Below are 20084 nucleotides of genomic sequence, written 5' to 3' on the forward strand. Positions count from 1 at the left end.
AGGAAAACTGACAAACAGCACTGGTCTCCTTATTGCTTAGCTTCTCCTTATTGCTTAGCTTATCCATATTCTCAAATGTCTTTATTGCAAGATACAAATTCAATTTCTCCATTCAAGAACATTAAATGGCTTAACAACATCCCTCTTGTCCAGTTCAACAATAGAGCTGTTAAATTAAAAGTGTTATTTTTACAACAGCAGGCTGATCATCTATAAATTGTCTATATAGCCATTGTTGGATAAGTGCCAGGTCTACCTCAAATTACCCTGGAAAGGCAAAACATCTCAAAATTTGAACAGCAGGTTAAGGAAGCCGTTTCACGCTGCTACTAAACTGTGGCTACAGAAGTAGTATTTTCCACTAATAGAATGCTGCCATCAGTCCAACAAAACATTCTGCCTGCCACAATTGAGCAACGTTGTTATAGTAACTATAGTTTTGATAAATGTTAGGACTGTAGCTTTAAGAATATTCCTGTGTTGTAAGATCACATGATCTGTGTAAACCAATGAGTTAGCACCGATGAGAACCTCTAGGAGAGAGTTCTTTAGTTAGAGTTAGATGCACACAGGTAGCTGCTGCTGCTGTCTTGTAAATAAAGTTCAATGTGTCCGCCAAGAAAAGTTGCCTGGAAAATCAACTCTATAACAAACTGGTGATGAGGATAAATTAGATCCTGTGCAGTCCCTCGCCCAAGGATTGTGAGTATCTAAGATAATTAAAAAGATAGGAAAATATACTCATCTGAGATGCCACAGTTTGGCAGGATCATTCCCTTTGAGTCAGCTATAGACAATTGGCCTCAATATATAGAACATCTTGTGTTCTACTTTCAAGCCAATGAAATCATAGGGGAGGAAAAGAGGAGAGCAATTCTCATGCGTATTTGTGGGAGCAAAACCTAATGTTTAATTTGAAGCTTGGTGGCTCCCAGTGCCCCTAAGTGTAGCCTCAAGGAGATCGCCTCTACTTTTAAAAATATTAAAAATAGAAAAAAAAATTCCCTTACATGTCCCCTCATATGACAATGTCACATGAGTTGGGACATATTCATCCTTTTCAAAAAAACTTCATTAAAATTTTTAAAACCCTACATGAAACCTCATCCCACCTGTTTTATCTACTTCCCACTAGGGCTCCTGGCTGACCTGCCAACCTTAATGTTGGACAGGCAGGTCCACTAATGACTTTATTGGCCATTGACAGGTTGACGGGCGCGCAGCTGATTTTGCTGCACCCCCGCCTTCCTGAAAATTTAAATGGAGCAGGATGACGTCGGGAGTTCCGCCCGATGTCATCCCATGTCATTTTACGTGTTGGCAAGCGGGCCCCGCCCCACTCACCGGCGGTAAAATCCTGCCCTTTGTCTTCAACAAATCATGGCTTTCCTTAATTATCTTGCGTTTACCCAAGTGATTATAAATTGCCACTAATAACAAACTTGGTGATATGGCAGAGTGAGGATGAGATCAATCAACTACAACAGGACAAAAATAGGCTAGAAGAACGGGCAGACAATTGCCAGATGGAAAATAATATAGAGACATATAAGATGATGCATTTTGGCAGAAGGGATAGGGAGAGACAGTATATATTAATGGCACAATCTTAAAGAATGTGCAAGAACAAAGAGAACATTGTGTTCATGTGCAATGATCTTTGAAGCTGGTAAGACACTTTGATATAGTAATTAGCAAAGCATAAGGTATCCTGGGCTTCATAAATACCGATATTGAGTACAAAAACATGGAAGATATGTTGAAACTTTATAAAGTTCTGGTTAGGCCATAACTATGGTAACTGCACCCAGTTCTGGTCATCAAACTTTAGAAAGGGTGTGAATGTTCTTGAGAGGCTGCAGAGGAGTTTTACCAGGATGGTTCCAGGGATGAGGGTTTTGAGCTGCAAGGTTAGGTTGGCGAACCTGGTGTTGTTCTCCTTGGAACAAAGGAGCTTTAGGGGGTGTCATGGAGTCATAGATGTCTACAGCACAGAAAAGGACCCTTCAGCCCATTGAGTCTGTGCCAGTCAAACAAGTACCTAACTATTCTAATTTCTTTTTCCAGCACTAGGCCCAAAGCCTTGTATGCCATGGCATCGCAAGTGCACATCCAAATACTTCTTAAATGTTATAAGGGTTTCTTTATCACCCTTTCAGGCAGTCAGTTCCAGATTCCCACCACCCTCTGGGTGAAACAATTCTTCCTCACATCTCCTCTGAACCTTCTGCCCCTTAATTAACATAGAAACATAGAAACTAGGAGCAGGAGTAGGCCATTCGGCCCTTCGAGCCTGCTCCGTCATTCATTATGATCATGGCTGATCATCCAACTCAATAGCCTGCTCCAGCTTTCTCCCCATATCCTCTGATCCCTTTTGCCCCAAGAGATTTATCTAACTCCTTCTTGAAAACATACAATGTTTTGGCCTCAGCTACTTTCTGTGGTAATGAATTCCACAGGCTCACCACTCTCTGGGTGAAGAACTTTCTCCTCATCTCAGTCCTAAATGGTCTACCCCACATCCACAGATTGTGACCCCTGGTTCAGGACTCCCCTACCATCAGGAACATCCTTCCTGCATCTACCCTGTCCAGTCCTGTTACAATTTTATTGGTTTCTATGAGATCCCCCCTCATTCTTCTGAACTCCAGCGAATATAATCCTAATCAACTCAATCTCTCCTCATATATCAGCCCCGCCATCCCAGGAATCAGTTGGGTAAACCTTCGCTGCACTCCCTCTATAGCAAGAACATCCTTCCTCAGATAAGGAGACCAAAACTGCACACAACTGCATGTTGTTGGAGCTGCACTCAACCAGGCAAGTGGAGGGTATTCCATCAACTCCTAATTTGTGCCTTGTAGATGGTGGACAGTCTTTGGGGAGTCAGGAGGTGAGTTACTCATCACAGGAATCCTCGTCTCTAACCTGCTTTTGTAGCCACAGTATTTATATGACTAGTCCAGTTCATTTCCTTGGTCAATGGTAACCCCCAGGATATTGATAGTGAGGGATTCAGTGATGTAATGCCATTGAACGTCAAGGGGCGATAGTTAGATTCTCTCTTGTTACACGTGGTCATTGCCTGGCACTTGGGTGGTGTGAATGTTTCTTGCCCAAGCCTGGATACTGTCCAGGTCTTGCTACATTTGAACATGGACTGTTTCAGTATCTGAGGAGTCGCGAATGGTGCTGAACATTGTGCAATCATCAGTGAACATCCCCACTTCTGACCTTATGATGGAAGGAAGGTCAGAAATGAAGCAGCTGAAGATGGTTGAGCCAAGCACACTACACTAAGGAAATCTTGCAATGATGTCTTGGAGCTGAGATGACTGACCCTCAACAATCATAATCATTTTCCTTTGTGCTAGGTATGACTCCAACCAGTGGAGAGTTTTTCCACTGATTCCCATTTTTTAGGGCTGACTCCAGCTTTTTTATAGCTCCTTGGTGCCACACTTGTGAAATGTAGCATTGATATTAAGGGCAGTCATTCTCACCTCACCTCAGGAGTTCAGCTCTTTTGCCCATGTTTGAACCAAGGCTGTAATGAGGTCAGGAACTGAATGGCCCTGGCGGAACCCAAACTGAGTGTCAGTGAGCATGTTTTTGCTTGACAGCACTGATGTTGACCCCTTCCATTACTCTACTGACAATCGAGAATAGACTGATGGGAAGGTAATTGACCGGGCTGGATTTATTGTGCTTTTTGTATACAGGACATACCTGAACAATTTTCCACATAGCTGGGTAAATGCCAGTGTTGTAACAGTACTGGAAGAGCTTGGCTAGGGGTGCAACAAGTTCTGGAGCACAAGTCTTCAGTATTATTGCTGGAATATTGTAAGGGCCCATACCCTTTGCAGTATCCAGTGCCTTCAGCCATTTCTCGATATCACATGGAGTGAATTGAATTGGCTGAAGACTGGGGACCTCTGGAGGAGGCCGAGATGTATCATCCACCCAGCATTTTTGGCAGGAGATAATTGCAAATGCTTCAGCCTTATCTTTTGCACTGACGTGCTGGTCTCCCATGTAATTGAGGATGGGGATATTTGTGAAGCCTTCTCCACCAGTGAATTGTTTAATTGTCCACCACCATTCACGACTGGAGTTGGCAGGACTGCAGAGCTTAGATCTGATCTGTTGGTTGTGGGATCGCTTCACTCTGTCTATCAGTTGCTGCTTATGCTGTTTGGCACAAAAGTGGTCCTGTGGCAATGACCATCACTTCTTGCCATGCATTTGGGATATATCCAGATCCTATGGTATGCCAGAAGGAAAGAAAACTGTAAAAACTGGGAAATAACAACACTGGTCCGAACTGGTCTTGTATACCTTAAAATGGCACACCAATAAAAACTGGGAAATAAGAGTGCTGATCCAAACTGTTTTTTCCTTCCATGATTGATGTAGAGTTTTACCAGCAACTGGAGTTCATTGGAGCCCATCTGATGAAGACCTTCCGGGAGCTTACCACCTCTTTCAGCTGCCTTCCCTTTCTTCTTATAATTAAACCCTTTCTCATTTCAACTGTGTTGATGGTGGTGGAGTGTTGTGGAGAGAGTGAAGCCATGCCTGGTTTAGTTGATGATGGATCCCTTACTTAATGTTTTTGTCAACCGGTCCTTTTGAGTTGTCCATTAGTTTGGAAACAATGGAATTGGGCTAGTTATTTGAAGTCCAATATTCCTTCAAATTTGCGCCTCCAAACTGTCATAGCAGAGACCAGGCATGATGATTAAAATATGTGAGGTCCAGAGCTTTAATATACTCAACCCACTGCTGGCATCTGGCTGCTTCTAGAATCCCAATCTGCGGATGGTCAATTGGTTGTTTTGCTGGAGCAGGCCCTGGGTATCTTTTCTGCAGCGATAGGCGTACTCTTCTCGGAAGCACAGGGGAATGAACTTCTTGGCGGTTATGGCAGGAAAACCAGAAAACTGGCAATAACATGTTGGTGTTGCAGAGATTCAGATCGCCACTGCTACATTGCCTTCTCTATTGCAGTTCCAGTTAGCTTTGACCATGTTCCACCAGAGGATTTGTTTCGACAGAATCACGGGGATTTTGATGCAAGCGTTAGCGATGATCAGTCCGAGTTGGCTGCTGGAGAAGTCAGGGAGAATTTTGCAAGATGGGAATAATAATGAAGTTTAGATTGTCATTCCAGTGCCAGTGGAAAGAGTGGAAAGCTATTTGTTTCAGAGGCCAGCTGTGGATCTCCTGTGGACATCCAGGCCATGATGTCTTCACTGGTGTCTTCTTTTACATCATAGCTCCACACACTGTTGTGGCTGTAGAAGTCATTGATTGTTAATCGGTGTTTGGTCACAGTTCGATTAATTCTCACTTAACAGAATTTGCAGTGAGGCTGCCATCTTCAACTCTGCTGGGTAGTGCATTCCACATTATAACAAAAGAACAAAAGCATAAAAAGAGATTCTCCTCATGGCAAATGACATAAGGCAGGATAATGAAAGGGCTGTTGGGAGACTCATTCCATATTATGTATCATATTTCCAGAAATCCTTCTCAGACTTTAAAAGTTTTCTATCTTTAATTAAATCTTCAGTTAAAGAATCAATCTTCTTTAAGGAAAGAAAAGGATCTGTAGTGACATTATTCAACAAACTTCTTAATCAGCTGGTTTAAAATCTTTTGCTGAAAGCTCGTGCTAAGTTTTCAACTGATAGATTTCTAGAAAGACTCCAAGCATCCAGCTTAAGGTCTGCAGTATCAGATTCCCATGGGTAAAGCAGTCAGATCATTTTTATCTTTTAACTGGACAAGCAGATCTGTTCAGCCTGTTAAGCAGAATCAGATGGGACACGTAATAGCTCAATAGGTTATGTCATACAGATTAGAAAGTCCCAAATTCAAACCCCAAACTAGGTTAAGTTAACAGGTATTTGCAGGGTTGAGTGTTAGTGTGCTACAATTGTCGGCATTACTAAACCACACAAGGTCCAAACAGGCCTTTTGATTTCCATTTCCCAATAGAGCCGTTTGGCCATTAAAGGAAGTCAAGTAAGGATAAGCTATAAATGTTACTTTAAAACACACATCTTGAAAAAAACATTACATTTTCATACCACCAGCGCACATAATGATGGAATAAAAATTAAGTCTAAGTAATTGGGAAAATTCAATCTGATTTGTTTACATCGTAAAAATCTTTGCACATAATTTAATAGCCTACAAACAGCCTATAAACTATGAACTGTAAGCTTTGAGATATAGGTCTAATTTTCTGGCTTCAAAATTTATCTTTTTCACTTCAAATACTTCATTAAACATCCAGGTACAATGGATTGAACCCTAACTCTTTCAAGTTCAGTGTTTCACCGAAATAAAGACTGGCATTTATGTAACACCTTTCACAATCTCAGAGCATTCTCCAAAAGATTTTACAGATAATTAAGTACTTTTGAAGTTGCAATGTAAGAAATGCAGCAGTCAATTTGTGCGCAGCACTGTTCAAAAAACTTGATAACGGTCAGATAATCTTTTTTCTTACATTCATGAGGATGGCCATTGCCCATCCCACATTTCCCCTGAAATGCAACTATGCCATTTCAGGAAGTATTCAGGAGTCAACTACATTGCTGTAGATCAGTGTCACATACAGCCCAAATCTGATAAAGATGGCAGATTTCCTTCCCTAAAGGACATGAGTGAACCAGGTGCATTTTTTATGACTTCCAATAATTTCATGTCACCATTACTGATACTAGCTTTTATATGCCAGCTTTGTTTAATTAACTAATCAAGAAATGAATTAATCAAGAAATAAAATGTGCTTGCAACAAAGGTCATGCAAAAGTCATGAGGGATGTTAATTTTCATATATATATCATACAAAGCAAATTGGCAAAAGTAATTTGGAGGACAGACTCATGCAATACACTTGAGACAGCTTCCTGGAACAATGCATCATAGAAACATGGGAAAGAGAGATAGGATTAATTAGTAATCTCATAGCAAAGGATCCTTTGGGGAAGAGTGATCATAAATGATAGAATTTCATATTGCATTTGAGAGTGACATACTGGGCTGCATTTTACAAGGGGGTGGTGTCCCTGCCCCCCAATATAAAATTCAGGAGGGAGCCCACCTGTGTTAGGCTGGCTCACCCTGTAGCCATTTAATGGCTATTAGCCTTTAATTGGCTAGATGTGGGAAGTCCGCACCCCCCATCCAAGAAGAAGTCCTGCCTCTGAGAGCTGATGACCATTTGTTTGGCCAGCAGCTCTCTTGCCCCTAAAGCCAGGAGAAATAGCCACTGCTGGGACTATTGAAGAAAAGGAGTAATGAAGCATGGACAAATGTAAGTCTGGGACCTTACTGGGGCTAGGCTTGCTGCTCCAGCAAGGGGAACAGGGGGCTTGGATTGCCAGGGCATGGGGGGAGGAATGACAGGGTGAGGGGGAATACCTTGGGAGGCCTCCGATGGGACAGGATGCCAAAACAGGAGGCACACCAATGTAGCCAAGATGCTGCCAGGATTTACCTGGTGGCTTGAACACCTGGCATCAGCCTCCTCTGCTGTGGATGGAATCACAGTGGCAGCAGGAGGAGGCCCTTAAGTAGCCATTAATTGGTCACTTAAGAGGTTCAACTGGCACACGAGTGAGTAGGTTGCCCGATGCCTCCCCCGCCATGGGTAAAATACCCAGAGATTGGGGGTAGTCAGGCATGGTGCCATTGTCAATTCTAGGCCCCCACCTGCCAACCCACCCTGAGGAGAACGTAAAAATTAGCCCATTATGTCTGAAAATAGAAAATTTAAATAAAGCCAATTTCATAGGTATTCTAGGTGGTTTGACCAAGGTAGATAGCAAAATTAGATTAAAAGTTACAATGGCAGGTGAGCAATGGTGAACATTTCTATTTTTCAACAAATATACATTCCATTGAGAAACAAAATCTCCATAGACAAAATGATCCATTTGTAAAGAGGTTAAGAACAGTTTTAGATTAAAAGGAGAGACTTATAATGTTGCTAAGTAAAAAGTGGTTAACTTGGTAACATTCTTGTCTCTGAATCACAAGGTTATAGGTTCAAGTGCAGAATGAGGGAATGCTGTACTATTTACTCTTTCAGATAATATTACATGGCACTATTCTGAAAAAGAGCAGTGGAATTATCCTTAGTGTCCTGTCCAATATTTATTCCTCAGTCTACATCACTAAAACAGATTATTCATTCATTATCACATTGCTGTGCACGTTGGTCATGGTTTTCCAGTCCTGCCAGTGGCGGGCATCGTTTGGGGCAGGATGGAAAAATTTGGACAGCAGTCAAAAGTCCCGCTGGCAGGATCGGAAAATCCAGCCCATTGGCTGCTGTGTTGCTTGTATTACAACAGTGATGACACTTCACTAACTGTAAAGTGCTTGGGGACTGTCCAGTGGTTGTGAAAGGCACTATGCAAGTTTTTCTTTTGTAAACCTGAGAATTGGGAGATTTTTAGAAACCAACAAAAAATGACCAAAGAATTGATAAAGAGGGTAAAAATAAAATATAACAGTGAACTAAATATAAAAACAGATTATAAGAGCTTTCACATGTATTTACTAATAAGGAAGGGAGTAGTGAAAGGAAGCATGGGCGCTTTCAAAACTGAGACAGGGAGAAATCATCATGAGGAATAAGGCAATGGCAAACTTATTAAACAACATTTTTGTCTCTGTTTTTACAGAAGACACAAAGGATATACCAGAAAAAGTGTGGAACCAAAGGCATAACAAAAGTGATAAATTTAAAGACTTTAGTTTTAGTAAAGAAAAAATAATTGAGAAATTAATGGAACTAAACACAACAAATCCCCTGAACCTAATGACTTACATCCAAGAGTTCAAAATAGGTAGCTGAAAAGATTGTGACCCCAGTCTAGAGTAGGCTCAGGTTCACAATCTGGTGGTCACTGCATTGACATGCGTCTGCAGCAGGAGGAGGCAGGTTCAGCCGAGCTCCCTGGTACTCGTAGGTCTGCTGGAAAAGAGGTATCTGTGAAGTCCAAGTCAGATGGTGAACCTCTGGATTTGGCCTTCCAACTCATCCTGGAGAGTAGGCAGAAGGTGGGGGAACATCATGCAGAGCTGTTGGAAGCCCTCAACAGAGTGGCTCGTGGTTGGAGGATTGAATCTGCCTGCTCTCTGATAAAGTGGTTCCCACATGTGTGTGTATGAAGGTCTCAAGTGGAGAATGGCAGATGCCATGGAGATCCTGGTCCAATAGAACGCAGAGATGCACACAGACCTGCACTCCATCATGGGAGCCATGGGTGAGTTACTGCAGATGCAACACAAGAGGGACCCTCCAGATGCTCCTTCCTCTCAACGAGTCAGGCTGGGGCCCTCGGGCACCTGAAGGGAGGAGGAGTGGCAGCTAGACACCCCTGGCTGAGGGGGCTGGCCACTCCCTGAGTCCCCTTTGCCTGTGGGCCCCTCAACCTCGTCCTCTGTCACCACAGAGGGAGAAGCTGGCCCATGAGTGATTCTGAAAGGAGAAATGTGTGTGTGGCAGGGCCTTTTGGATCCTTGTGCAAGCGTTCTCCCTTGCATGCAGATCCTTCCCATATCACACAAATCTTCATGTCCTGAGCATTTTGAATGCTGCCTGCTGGGGTTCGCTTTCAGTTGTCCATCTGAGTTAACCTACATCTCTGCCCACCCACTGATCACACTCCCATGCAGCACCTGATCTCGATCACCATGACTCTCATTTCACTTTCGATTTGGACAGCATGGTACTAATTTGGTTTTACTTTCAGTCCCCTGCCTTTTCCCCTACCCCAGTCATCCATTTCCCTTCCCCCATCAGAATTGCCCCCCTTGCATCACCTCCCATCCGCGACCTACCAGCCACAATCCTTTTCTGTTGGGGATGTCCAGGTGAATGTGCACATTCCCTTCCTTACTGAAAATCCCACCACTATCCACATTCACCTCGCTGACCTCCTCCTCCCTCCTCCTGCGTCCTTGTCTGCCTCCAAGTCTCCACTAGCTCCCCTCACCACCCCCTCTACCACTACCGTTGAACCCTTACCCTCCCACCCTACTGCCTCACTCTGCCCTTGGTCATTCCCACCCCCCAGGAGGCAGTCATGGGCACATTAGACACCCTCCCTTGTACATTCACCTAGACACCTCCCTCTCCAGACTCCTTCCTCCCTGGAACCCCTTCCCCCCTCCAGACCCTGTTCCTGCCAGGACCTTGCCCCCAACTTAGTCTTCCCACCCTCTGGACTTTTCCCACCCCCGCTCAGCCGCTTCCCCTTCATGATTCCCTCAGGCACCCTTACTTCTTCCACCACCCTTAGCACTTCCCCCCTCCCAACTCCTTCTTCTAGCCTTACCTCTTCCTCCAGCCTCATTTCTTCCCCCAGCCTTACTCCTTCCCCCTCCCTGACTCCCTCAGACACCCTTACTTGTTCCTCCAGCTTTAGTCCCTCCCCCTTCCTGACTCATTCCACCCCCTTACTCTTCTTCCACCCTTACTCCCTACCTCTCTGCACTCCTTCCTCCCCCTGGACTCCCTGCCCTCTCCCACTCCTTCCCCCTCCGACCTCCTTCCCTTACACCTTCCACCCCCCCTTACACCTACCTCTCCAGTTGCTGTCTTCTCCCCCATTACCCCGCTCCCAATAACCCCTCCTCCATCTCAACCTCACCCCCCGACACCTTCATTCCCCCCTCCCATCCTTAACCCCCCCGACACCTCTTCCTCTCCCAGTCGATCCTAGACCTTCCTCTCCAACTCCCTCGATGATCAGCGGTGACTTTCCAACATCCATGCGCTGCTTTGCAGCAGAGCCATGCCCATGAGAATCAACCCAGCATGCAATAGCCATTCCTCCAGTGTGCCACTGGTGTCAGACTCCAGCATCTTCTGCTCCTCGGATGTCCACGATGTGAGCAAGTCCCACCTTCTGCACGTCAGACTTGTCAGGATGTGTTCTGCACTGGCATGTTTATCTGCCAACATGGGTGAACAGTCCAGAGGATGGTGTGGTGGTGGGGGGTGGGGGGTGATTTGAGCGGGCTGGCCTTATGCAGATGCATTACAATGAGGTTCCTGACGTCCGATGGCGGGTAATATGGCATGCCGTCGACGGGCTGAGCGGATGATTACAAACTGGTTTTACAATGTCGTGAAACCGATTTTTGGCCTTCTCGCCATATTGTCCACTCACGCCTAATGCCAGCTGACATGGAAAATTCTGCCCATGCGTTCAGCTGGCGGAATTTGAATTCAGTTAATAAACCTGGAATTGAAAGCTTGTCTCAGTAATGGTGACCATGACAGCTATCATTTATTGTTGTAAATATCAGTTTGGTTCACAAGTGCCCTTTAGGGAAGGAAATCTGCTGCCCTGGCCTGGCCTACATGCAACTCAAGACCCACAGCAATGTGGTTGACTTTTAACTGCCCCTCTGAAATGGCATAGCAAGCCCCTCAGTTCAAGAGCATCTAGGGATGGGCAACAAGTGATGCCTACATCCCATGAAAGAATTTTTAAAAAATTACCTCCCTGGAAGTCCCATCTGAAAGGAGCTCCCAATAATTTGATGTCATCCTACAATCATTTTTTGCATGGGCTTGTGTTCCTTAGATCAGATAAGGTTAAGGGGAGATTTGCGGAAGTGTTGAAAATTATGAGGGGTTTTAATCCAATAAATAAGTACTAAAGAACACAGTTTTAAGATAATTGGAGAAAGAGCCAGAGGAGGTCTGAGCAGAAATATTTTATGCAGTGAGTTGTTCTGATCTGGAATGCATGACCAGAAATGGTATTGAAAGCTTTTCAATAGTAACTTTCATATGGAAAGTGGATAAGTACTTGAAGGGGAAAAGCTTGCAGAGCTTTTTGCCAGGGGAGATAATTGGAAATTGTTGGGAAGCAATTGGGAAATAATTGGATAGATCTCTAAAAGACCCAGCACAGGCACAATGGGCCGAATGGCCTCATCTTTGCTGCATGATTCTAAGTAGATGAGAATACATGGTTGTGAATTATTTTCTTGCTTATCATGAAAGAAAAGATAATTTTCATATCCAAAGGACACTATTTGGAAGCAACTTTAGTCAGGTTTAAACAGCAATCTGCAAGAAAGAGAGATTATGCACTAATGGAAAATCCAAACTTCTTTGAAAATGTCTGATGTTTGCACAGGGACAATGCAGGGCAAAATGAAATGCTTGTTATGTCTAAATGAACTGAGACCAAATGTAACAAGAACATCACAGCTAAATCTGTGCTCATCCCATGCCAAGAAAATAATTTGAATCCAATGACTTTCTATCAATTGGTTTTTGTATCAAGGTTGTTCAATTACATTACCAACACCCTGAGGTGAAGCTGGCAAATCGCTTCTAGGAAGTTAACAATTTAATTGGTCATTAATGTCAAGGGATAGAAAGTTAGGTTTAGGACTTTTATGCCTGTTTTGTCTACCAATCTGGATTATCTCTTGTACAGTAACCTGCCTTGAGCTATGTTGCTCAAATATTCCTGGGTCTCTGTGTGTTTGTACTGGCATGTATTCAGCAATTTTTCTTATGAGTCACTGTTGTCCATTGTGTTATGTTCCCTGTAGTGACTGGTAACTTTTAAGATGAGATATGAATTTCCAAGTGATCGACTCAAAGAATCACACAAGATTTCATGTTTTAATATTTTTACTGTAACAAACAAACTATAATTAATTTTGACTAACCAATAATTAGCAGGCAACCAGCACAGAATTAAATTACAGAAAAGGTATTTGTAATTAACTTCCTAACACAACTGATAACCTCACACCACATTTATGCATTACACTGCACTCTCCACAGAGATGGTAGTCTTGAGAATAAAATTCAAAGCTTCCCCTGGTTTTAAGAGGATTTCTTCCCCCTGCTTCACCAGGGTGAATCTTCCAGTGTCCTTTTAAATAAAGTTGTCTTCACACAACCCTTTGAACATAACCAGACAGACTTCCTGTTGCAAGGTACATCTGGTGGTCCTGTGGTCTTTAACTCTTCTGTCCTCAGCCCTCCACTTGATGGTTAATCCAAAAACAGTCCTTTTCTTCCATCTGGTAAAGCAACATCTTCTTTCCAGAATCTCCCAGTCTGACTGACCCTGGCAGTTTGTGAGTCTGGACAACAGTAATTTTGGGTTTTGCAAGTGCAGGCTGGTTGCATTTGGTCTGTATCCTTCCTATTATGAACAACTAAGGGAACATGCTGTTTGATTTGATCAGCTAATCATTGGGATGTACGGCCTACATACCTGACAACACACCAGTACACTACATTTGTTAAGATCCTTGGCCAAGCTCCCAAGTTATTGGCAGGATCCAGTTAGGGACCAATAACATTTTGTTTAGACCATAAGACCATAAGACTTTGGAGCATAAATAGGCCATTTGGCCCATCGAGTCTACTCTGCCATTCGATTAGATCATGGCTGATCTGATAATCCTCAACTCCACTTTCCTGCCTTTTCTCCATAACCCTTGATTCACTTACTGATTAAAAACCTGTCTATCTCTGCCTTGAATATAATTAACAACCCAGCCCCTACAGCCCTCTTCAGTAAAAAAATCCCTCAGATTGACTACCCTCTGAGAGAAGAAATTCCTCCTCATCTCTGGTTTAAATGGGTAACCTCTTACACTGAGATTATGCCCTCTGGCCCTAGACTCTCCCACAAGGGGAAACAATCTGTCAACATCCAACCTGTCAAGCCCCCTATGAAACTTATATGTTTCAATAAGGTCACCTCTCATTTTTCTGAATTCCAATGAGTATAGACCCAACCTACTCATCCTCTCCTCATAAGAAAATCCCTCCAACCTAGTGAACCTTCTCTGGACTGCCTTCAATGCCAGTATATCTTTCCCTAGATAAGGGGACCAAAATTGATCGCAGTATTCTAGGAGTAGTCTAACTAGTGCCTTGTATAGTTTTAGCAAGACTTCCCTATTTTTATATTCCATTCCCTTTGAAATAAAGGCCAACATTCCATTTGCCTTCCCTTTTACCAGTTGAACAAGTATGTTAGCATTTTGGGATTCATGCACAAGGACTCCCAAATTCCACTGTCCTGCAGCTTTCTGCAGTCTTTCTCCATTTAAATAATATTCAGCTCCTCTATTGTTCCTGCCAAAGTGCATAACCTTACATTTTCCCACATTATATTCCATCTGCTAAGTTTTTTCCCACTCAGTTAACCTGTCCTATAATCCTTCTGCAGGCTCCTTGTATCATCCTCACAAATTGCCTTCCCAACTATTTTTGTGTCATCCACATACTTGGTGACAGTATATTCACTTCCCTCATATAAGTCGTTAATATATATTGTAAATAATTGAGGCCCAGCACTGATCCCTGTGGCACTTCACTAGTTACAGATTGTCATCCTGAAAATGCCCCCCTTATCCCAACTCTCTATCTTCTATTAGTTAGCCAATCCTCTATCCATGCTAATATACTAGCCCGAACTCCATGGGCTCTTATCTTATTAAGTAGGCTTATGTGCGGTACCTTATCAAATGTCTTTCTGAAATCCAAATATATTATGTCTACTGGTTCCCCTTTATCTATCCTGCTTGTTACCTCCTCAAAGAATTCTAATAAATTTGTTAGGCATGATTTCCCCTTCATGAAGCCATGCTGATTCTTCTTGATGAGATTATGTATTTCTAAATGCCCTGATATTATGTCCTTTATAATAGACTCTAACATTTTCCCTATGACAGATGTTAAGTTAACTAGCCTATAGTTATCTGGTTTTTTTTGTCTCCCTCCTTTTTGAATAAGGTCATTACATTGGTCGATCTTCAATCCTCTGGGACTTTTCCAGAATCTAAGGATTCTTGGAAGATTACTACCAGTGCATCCACTATCTCTGTAGCTACTTCCTTTAATATCCTAGGATGCAACCCATCAGGTCCAGGGGACTTATCAGCATTTAGCTCCATTAGTTTCCCTAGTAATTTTTCTCTAGTGATAGTTGTTGCATTTATTTCCTCTACCCCCTCCTTTTGCCCCCTTGATTATTTAGTATTTTTGGAATGCTATTAGTATCTTCTATCTTCTACCATGAAGACTGAAGGAAAGTATTTATTCAACTCCTCTGTTATTTCCTGCTCCCCCATTATTATTCCCCCAGCCTCATTCTCGAAGGGGCCTATGTTCACTTTGGCCTCTCTCATCCTTTTTATATATTTAAAGAAGCCCTGACTGCCCACTTTTATATTACTTACTAGTTTACTATCAAAGTGTATTTTCTCCCTCATTATTTTTTTGGTCATCTTTTGTTGGTTTTTAAAACTTTCCCAATCCTCTGGCTTACCACTAATCTTTGCCACATTGTAAGTCTTTTTCTTTCAATTTGTTACAGTCCTTAACTTTCTTGGTTAACCATGGTTGGTTTATCCCTTTCCTTGAATCCTTCTTCCTCAATGGGATATATCTTTGTTGAGAGTCATGAACTGTTTTCTTAAATGTATGCCATTGTTCATCAACCGTCTTTTCTGCTAAATTGCTTTCCCAGTCCACCCCAGCCAAGTCTGCCCTCTTTCCATTGTAATTATCCTTATTTAAGTTTAGGACAGTTGTTGCCAACCCAAGTTTCTCACTCTCAAACTGAATGTTAAATTCTGCCATATTATGGTCACTGTTTCCAAGGGGATCCTTTACTCTGAGGTCTTTTATTAAACCTGGCTTATTACACATTACCAGATCCAAAATAGCCTGATCCCTGGTAGGATTCACAACATATTGTTCTAGGAAACTGTTCCAGATACACTCTATGAATTCTTGCTCATGTCTACCTCTGCCAATTTGATTTTCCCAATCTGCATAAAGATTAAAGTCACACATGATTAATGTACTGCCTTTTTACATGCCCTCGTTATCTCCTGATTTATTCTCTGTCCTACAGTATAGCTACTATTGCTTGGCCTATAGACTACTCCCACCAGTGTCTTCTTCCCCTTGTTATTTCTTACCTCCACCCATATGGATTCTCCATCTTCTGATCCAAGATCCTTTCTTGCTCTCGTAATTATTCCATCTGGTACTAATAAAGCTATCCCACACCCTTTCCTTCCTGCCTGTCCTTTCGGAAAGTCACATATCCCAGCTTTGATCTCTTTGTAATCATGTCTCTGTAATGACTATAAGATCATGCCCATTAACCTCTATTTGTGCCGTTAATTCATTTATTTTGTTCCGAATACTACGTGCATTTAAGTAAAGAGCCATTAATTTTGCTTTTTTACCATTTTTTCCCCTTTTTATCCTATTTGCTGCTTTTTTTTTAATGTATGTATACTCTGTCCCTTCCTGACACACTCTGGGTATCATTACCGAAATAGCTGCTCTGCAAGGCTGCAATATCCTTTTGCTTTGTAAGCCTACATAACCCCTTTCCAGAACCCTCCCACCCTCTAATTAGTTTAAAGCCCTCTCTACAGCCCTAGTTATTCAGTTTGCCAGGACACTTGTCCCAGCTGGGTTCAAGCAAAGCCCATCCCACTGGAACAGCTCCCTTCTACCTCAGTACTAAGTGGACAAAGTGTGAGATTGAAAACATTTGCTAATTAACCCACAAGATTCCATAGGTTTTGAACAAGCAAAAAATAAACTTTACTCTACAAGTTCAGAAAGATAAAACAATTTACAATATCTATCTTATACTCTAACATTCAGGGTTATATAAGGTACATGAGAATTAACAGGCAAACTGTCGTTGGACACACCACACTACACAATAAATGGAAGATACAACCAGAAAAGGTTCCATGGATTTCTCAACAACCCACCCAGATGGTAGTCACACTGTGAGGCCATCCAATCTCACTGAAACTCTGTCTTTCTCATGTAGGTTTCCAATCTTCACGTTTGAAGATCTCGTGCGGAATCGTCCATGTCCACTGGCATCGGGCTCAGTGCGTGAATGGACCATATGGTGAGAAGGCCAAAAATTGGTTTCAAGATGTCGTGGAGCCAAATTCCGATTGTCCACTCAGCCCATCGATGGCGGGCCGCATTACCTGCCATCGGATATCGGGAACCTCATTATAATATGTCAGCATACCATTATAAGACTAGCCCGCCGGATTCATCCCCCCTGCTGGATCATATGCCCACGTTGCACACCAACGTGTTTCACAACAGCATTGGCAGGCTGCACTTTGAGGGGAACCTGGAGGTGAGTGCACTGTAACATGGCAGAGCGCTCGCGAGGAACACCTTATGGACTTCAAGGCTGAGGTGCGTTGGGGGGCTGAGGCAAAGACTGCCCTGTGCTTGAGGCAACTTTGGCAGGGTGGGGGGCACAAAGGCAGCCCTGTGCTTGAAGGTAGCACACAAGGTGGGGGAAGGATGGCCAAGGGAAGCAGCCACACATTAGGGACACCTTGTAAAAAGTGACCATTCCTCTGCAGCTGAGACAGTTCACGCACAGCCACATTGAAATGGTTGGAGTTGGGCCTCTAGTTTATCTGCCCGCTCAATCAATGCAGAGGCATGAAAGTGCCACCAATGCCCCAGAGCTTTTCACCCCTCAGGCACAGGCTGCAAACTTATGAACATTTTAGTGGACTACAGAACAATTGGACGACTGGGTATGTTATACAATCTCCTTGCTAAAGCTGGCCATGGAGCAGTCACTGGTGGAGGTGCACACAGCCCCTTGCAATGCCATCATCCCAATTTGGGCCAGTCTCCACAATGGTTCAAGCTAACAGTACAGGTTTGCATCACGGGTTAGCATAATACCTGTGCCTGAGCTGAGAGCACAGCATGCAGTCCAATAGGCAAAGCTGCTGTCAATCAGTTGGGTGAACTGGATTGGAGGAAGGTGGGATTTCGGGCAGCCATTCAGTGCAGTAATCTCTGGCTATTCAAGTGGTGGCCAGCACTCTCTTGGATGCATTAAGGGGCCTTAAAACTAAACCAAGACAGTTTCTTAGTACACCCATGCTAATCTATGCATCTCTCTTTTTCATTTTGCAGGAGTACAACAGGATCACGGAGCCTGGTGAACTAGCTGTATGCCTTGTGGCATACAGAGAATGGAGACAACAGAGAAGAGAGAGACTGAGGTGCCTGGCTGCGCAGAGGGAGGAGTAGTACCCTCTGGAAGAAGGGAGAACTGAGGCTCCGGCACACGCCACCAAAGAGCCGTCACTGGTCGGCACCTAGCTAGACCCACGGTCTATAAATACCGCCTTTCATTCCTGCAGATGACCAAGAATCAGTGTCGCTGAAAACTGCACCTGTCTAGGGAACTGGTCGGTCACATCTGCCAGCTACTGTAGGATTTGGTGCCATGTAGACATTCAGGGAATCCACTGCCAGTGGCCATGAAAGTAACAGTGGCACTCAATTTCTATGCCAGTGGCTCCTTTCAGGGCTCTACCAGTGACCTCTATGGGATACAACAAGCCTCCTCCCACAAATGTATCCATCAGGTCATGGATGCCATTTTTGCAAGGGCACACAACTTTGTGCATTTTGCCCCGGACCAGGAGAACCAGGATGCAAGAGCAACTGGATTTGCCCAGATCTTGGGTTTCCACAGGTGCTGGATGCCGTCGGTTGCACGCACGTGGTGCTCAGGCCTCCATCGCAACACACAGCCAACTATGCCAACTGCAAGGGATTCCATTCACTCAATGTGTGTCTGGTGTGCAACCACCAGAACCGCATCCTGCAGGTCTGTGCATGGTTTCTAGGGACTGTGTTTGACGCCTACATTCTCAGTTGGTGACAGATCCCTGACATCTTCCAGGGTCCACAAAGGCTGCAGGAATGGCTCCTCAAGGACAAGGGGTAGCAGCGGAGAACATGGCTGATGACACCCATGCGATGGCCTCAGACTGCAGCAGGGCGAAGGTATAATAAGGGTCATGCTGCAACTCGCAACTTGGTGGAGCAAACCATTGGGATGCTGAAAATGAGGTTCCGGTGCCTGGACTGGTCTGGTGGAGCCCTGCAGTACAGTCTGCAGAGGGTGTCACACATTGTCATTGCCTGCTGCACCCTTTACAACCTGGCGCTGCAACGGGGAGTGGAGCTGGCTGAGGAGGAGATTGTCATGAAGAGGTAGTAATGTCTATAATGTTATTGGAAATTATTTTTAAATTGGAATTGTAGTAGAATCTGTGTCTATGTGTGTCTTTGTGTGCATCTGTGTGTGACTTAATTGGATTAAAGCCTGGGTGTTTTGGTTTATAGTAGTTTAAGGTGTTAATTAGGTAAATGTAAGGAGCAAAAGTGAAAGTGCAATTTGCATTTGTTGAATAAACCATTCAAAAGAATGGGTAAAATCTTGCACCTAGCTGGGAGTTGTCAAGCAATGTATTTATATTACTAATAAAATGGGTGGAATGAAAGTATTATTATTGGGAGATGTAAAATTAAAAGCCTAGGATACAATGGAAAATTTACAAAAAGGAAGCTAGGTATAAACAGAAAGGAGTTTGTCTGTATAAGTCAGAGGTATTTAAGATCTATTGTTGCCTTGGTGAAGATTTAGGGAGTAGTTAAAAGTTATTATGTTAGTAATTTGTTGACATGTGTATGTGTTTAATTTCATGTTAAATTCATAAATTTTTAATTTAGTTTTATATAAAAAATCTTGTGAGGCTTGGCGGTTTTATTCCTGAATTCAGAGCTGCAGCTCAAACACACCAATTGAAAATATAGGTTATGACAGTTGTTCAAGTTTCCCTTGGGGATTTAAATAACTCAGCCTTTACCAACTGTTGTGTCATAAGAGAGATGCAAGAGCTGGAGTTGTCCTCCGATTAAGAGGAAGTCGACAGTGATGAGGGTGAGGCAGTCCTTGAAGGTGACGATGACAGCGCACTTGCACTGGCCAGATGAGGCAGTTGCAGTCGGGAGGCCCTCACAGTTGTTATATTTGTGGAGGATGATGATGACATGCAGTGAGGAGGCCCCTTAGATCCTCACATTGCATCTGTGAACGTTTGATTCCAGTCTGGATTATGGCAGCATACATACCTAGTGGAGACACAGTGGAGGCCCTAATAGTTGCTCAATTGCAGGA

The sequence above is a fragment of the Carcharodon carcharias genome, chromosome 14 (genome assembly GCF_017639515.1).
Source record: "Carcharodon carcharias isolate sCarCar2 chromosome 14, sCarCar2.pri, whole genome shotgun sequence".
NCBI lineage: Eukaryota > Metazoa > Chordata > Chondrichthyes > Lamniformes > Lamnidae > Carcharodon > Carcharodon carcharias.